At 33.6% G+C, this 5,159-nt stretch overlaps 1 long non-coding RNA gene across 1 annotated transcript; it reads right to left on the bottom strand.

Moving 5' to 3' along the window:
- Positions 1–1,139: 1,139 nt before the first annotated feature.
- LOC140181118 (uncharacterized) lies at positions 1,140–1,870 on the bottom strand. The gene is made up of 3 exons (XR_011875779.1): positions 1,760–1,870; positions 1,584–1,686; positions 1,140–1,471 (listed from the first exon to the last, which is right to left on the bottom strand). It is a non-coding gene; the product is annotated as an uncharacterized lncRNA (long non-coding RNA).
- Positions 1,871–5,159: the final 3,289 nt, after the last annotated feature.

Raw genomic sequence — 5,159 nt, forward strand, 5'->3', positions numbered from 1 at the left:
ATCATTAAATTCATAAAGTCGGCATTTAAGCCATAAATCATTTTCTCAATTCATTCCACTTTGAAATCGAGTTTCAACTCTTTTCAGTCCTGGCTTTAGAAATCTCATTTCTCAAATCATCTCAGGCTCATAAGCCGAATTTACTCAAAGTGAGTTCCCTTTTTAAAACAAAGCCACTCTCGGCATTCTCCTTCCAAAACTCCCAAAACCATGGCAAGTTAAGGATTTGTTTCACAGTATTCAAAATCATCCATCCAACGATGGGATTTTATACCAAAAGTTTTTCGGCAGAGTCCCAAGTCTTTAGGGAAGGTCATCTTACATCAATTCTTTAAAATTCATTGAAACTCTTAAAATCATAGATTCTCGGTTCAAGTAAATAAAACTGAATTTATTATGAAACTGAACCATACGAAATCACAAGTTCCAACCCGGTCCAAAAATCAACTCATTTGAAACGGAACCGGTTTATTTGAATCAAACCGCTTTCAGATTTCTTTTTGGAACCCATTTTTCCAACTCTTTTAAAATGCCTCAAACTTGATTACTCAATCAAAAATCTAGGTTCCTTTAAAATCACTAAAAAAAACTCCTTTTTATATTGAAATCGATATTATAGCATCATTCTTTCCTTCAGTGATTCAAACGGTAACCATAGTTCAGTTCTAAATAAACCGAACTCAACGTATAAGGTTCATCAAATAAATTAAGCTGGAAAGCATAATTATCCTCTTAATAAATCAAATAGTACAATTTCTCAAATCCAAATCTTTTAAATAACCTTTCAAACAAGACTTAGATTTTATAGAAATTTCGGCAGCACCTCCCCTAAAACTTGGACTTTTGCCACCCGGTTCGGGTCCCAACTAAACCGTTTTCTCATTCCTTTTCAACAGCTCAAACCAGAAATCAATTCAACAGCAAGCTAAATCCAACAGTTGCCTCAGTGGCATATCTCAAGAAAACCATTTCAAAATCAACTCAATATCAACCAATTTAACTCATTTCCAAATCTTTAAAGAATCGGTTCACTAACAAATCATTTATCAAAACCAAATTAATTAAAGTAACCCAGGCTGGATTTCAAGAGTATTCTATCTTTCACATCATCAAATAATTGACTCAATTCAAACCAATCCTCAACGGATTAAACTCATTTCAAATATTTAAAGAATCAACTCCAAACATTACATTTCACAAGCCACACAACAATTCAGCCAAGCCAACATCCATAATCGTTCGAGTCAATCAAATAATACATAAGGCAGATACAATCACTAATTACACCATATCTCACATCAGTACCCATATGTAATAATTCCAACAATAAACTGTAGTTTTTGGAAAGCGCCCCTACCTCAAAACGCAATTCCATAATCCAAGCGCCTCATAAGTTCTTTTCACCTCAACTCAAAATCAAAGGCAGCTTCAAAGCACAGCCCCACACATTTTCGCAGCAGCATAAACAGCTCTAATTTACAACAAGCAACCTCAGTTACTAAACTCTAGGAACATTAATAACATATAGGCTTTAATACACGTACGGGACACTAACGTAAGGCTTTCGAAACAGAGATACTCACTAGATTAACGAAACGAAATAGCCGCAACTTCAAATCGACTCGGCAACGGCTCCGTTAATAAATTCTGAATAAGGGCGGCGACCCGAATTTCTGATAATAGCAGCTGTACAACCACGCAGTGTCAATACTCTTTCCGAAATCCAAAAAGGACAGAGACCGCAAATTAAAACCCTTACCCGCATACTTTTCCGGCGACGGCAGGAGTAGCCAGCAGCTCCGGCAGTGGTCCCTAACGTCACAGAACCACTCCTGGCGGTCGGAATCACAGAGATGCAGCTCCCTTCTCCGGCAGCGACACCTGCAGCGGCCTGAACCCCTTTTTGCCGGCGGCAGTTTGAGCTTACCGTCATCAGCAGCAGCGAGCTCGGATGGTGGCAGCGGCATCCGGGTCAGATTTCAGAACCCAGAAGTGGGAGCAGATTTGGCGGCGGGAGGATGCACGAGCGACGGCGGCGCTCAAGAATTCCGGGGAGGACGCGTTCTGCCTCATCGCTCCTCTTCCTCTCGCGTGCAGCAGAAGAATCTTCGGCCAGGGTTTGGTGGTGGCGACACCCTCAGCCGCGGTGACACGCGTCGACAATGGCAGCTCGGCGGCGGTGGGAAGGAGCGGCGAGTCCCTCTCCGCGCGACGCCAACTCCACGCTTTTTCTCTGTCTCCCTCGGTCTCGCGCTCCCCTTTGGTCGCGATGAGGATGAGCAGCAACTGACGGCGAGGCACGGCGGTTGGACAGCGGCGCGAAGCTTCAGCGACAGCGACGCGGATGGCATCCCGCAGTGCTGACAGCGACGACGCGACGGCGGCGGTGGAGCCCAGCACGCCGGCGCGAATCTCCTTCCTCTCCTCCTCTCTTCATCCGCAACTCATCCTCTCTCTCTGGTCCGTTTCTCTTGTTTCCTTCTCCTACTGTTGTTGCACATTGAATTGGAGAAAGGGGGAAAATGTGTTGTTTGCTGCTAGGTGAGGAAAGCTATGCGTGTGTATCTGTTTGGGAAGGAGGGGTTGCAGCTGCTGAGGGGAGAAGAAAGATGGTGGCTGCTGGGTATAGGATTAGGGTTTCATTTTTGAAACTTAGGGTTAGGGGCATTTTAGTAATTTCACTTAAAATTGGGAATAATATAGTAATTGAAACCCAAATTAAATCCAACACTATTTGTACATAGAAAATACTATTTGCTCATCAATTTTACAAATTATTTTCAATAAAATGCCCAAATCCAATAACTGCAAATAATATAATTAAATCATTTATTTTCCAAAGCAGCAGTATTAATATTTAAAATATTAATTATTTAATCCAAACCATATAGAAATCTTTATTATTTCACAACTACCAATTTTATAATTTGAATATAGAAAATAATCCAATAATTGCAAAATTGGATAATAATCTCAATTTATTTCAAATTCAATAAATCAAAACTTGCTTTAATTTTCTTTAATAAAGAAATTTCCGAAATTAAGGCTACAGAAATACTGAATTTAAAATTAGCTAATGATAGCCCTTTTTCAAAGGTCTTGGGTCTTACATATTTCATGGATGTGATGCATTGTAAATGATTGTGGCAAAAGACAATCGAACTGGAACATTAGACGATAAGAATAACTTAGAGTAACAACAAATAAAAAATTATCAAAAGAATAATATAATAGAATGAGTATATGATATTATAAAAAATTATAAATTGTACCTTAAAAGGATCAACTTCAATAAAAAACGAAGAATACATTCTTATTCTATGCAGTAGTAAAAAAAAAAATACTAAATATAAAATTATAAATTGACTATCAAATTTAGATTCATGTACCATAGGAAAAGACTATATATAGACTTTAGCAAAACAAAAACAAATATGTAAATTACCTATTATTAAGGTAATTTTTTAATAATGCATTAAATTTTGATTTGATACCATTATAAAGAAGATATGTTTCTAAATTAGTATAATTATATATTATTCATTAAATATTAATTACAATATAATTATATTAAAGATATTTTTTATAAAATAATTTAAAAAAATTATTTGATATATGTGAATCGGGTAACAAAGATTTATTATTATTATTATTACTATTATTGATATTATTATTATCATTAAAATTATTAAAAGTATTTTTAATTGATAATTGATAAGTAGTTTAATAGTGCATTAAATATTGATTTGATATAATTATAATGAAGATATGTTGCTAAATTAGTATAATTATATATTATTCATTTAGTATTAATTATAATATAATTACAATAAAATAATTTAGAATAGAAAAAAAATTTTATTCGTTTTGGAGGAAAAACGGAGGCATGAGAGATCGACACGTCACCTTTAGTAGCTGGGAAAAAACCCAATTTTAATATATTAAGTAGATATATATGTATTCATATAAGCCACTTGGCTTTCTTTCTCGTTTCTCTTAATGGCTTGGCCAAAAAGAAAGAAACCAAAGAAATCATATTAAATAGTGCTGATTTAATGTTAGTTGCTTAATAAAAGTGGGCCAATGAATAATAAATTTAAGTAATAATAATAATAATAATAATAATAATAATAATAATAATAATAATAATAATAATAATAATAATAATAATAATAATAAAAAATTTATATTTTTGTCTATTAAAATAATTTTTAATAAATAATTTAAATTATTAGAATAAATAATAATTAAATTAATTTTCAATAATTCAAATAATTTTATTTAATTATTTTTATAAAAATAATTTTTTTAAACAAAATTTCAATAAATATAATAACACATAAATAACTAATTATTTAATTTTTTAAAAAATTTAGAATCTTACAAACTGCACTTCCACCGCAACTCAACAACCATGTTTAAGTTTTTTTATTTTTTATATATATTATTATTTTTTTAAATTATATATATATTTTATTAATTTTGTATTTAGTTTTTTATTTTAAAATGTAAGTTTATTCGAAATTTTAATTTTTTATGAAAATTTTTATTTTAAATTTTGTGTTTAAATTATGTTTTATTTTTTAATTGTTTACATTTTTATTACTGGTTATTTTTTAAAATTAACCTAAGAACAACAACAATTTCTTTCTTCTCACATGCAATCATTTCTTTCTCACATGCAATCAACCACCACCACCAACAATAATACTAAGAACAACAACAATCACTCATAAATATAATTTAAAATTAGATTCAACAACAGAAAAAGTGTTATTTTAAAAAGGCAGATTTTTTTAACGAAGATTTCAATAGATTCTGCTCTTGTAAAGGAGAAGATTTGAATGAGAGAAAGACAGAACAGAGGGAGAAGAAGAGAAGACAAGAAGGAAAGAGGAGGCGGTAGAGGAAGAGAGAGAAGCCACTACGCCGTGGAGAGGTTGAGAGAGAAATAGAACACGGAACACACACACACATACACATCCACACACAAAGAGAAATGGTGAGAGAAGGAGAATTGACTACATAGAGGTGGAGGTGGCTCCACAAGGCAGATCTTGAAGGCGACACAGAGGAGAACCGGTGACACAAAGGTGAAGATGGTACTGGGAGGCAGGTCCGAAAGAGGTGCAAAAATGGCAGTAAAAATGGGGGCGCAA

The sequence above is a fragment of the Arachis hypogaea genome, chromosome 17, assembly GCF_003086295.3.
Source record: "Arachis hypogaea cultivar Tifrunner chromosome 17, arahy.Tifrunner.gnm2.J5K5, whole genome shotgun sequence".
Lineage (NCBI taxonomy): Eukaryota > Viridiplantae > Streptophyta > Magnoliopsida > Fabales > Fabaceae > Arachis > Arachis hypogaea.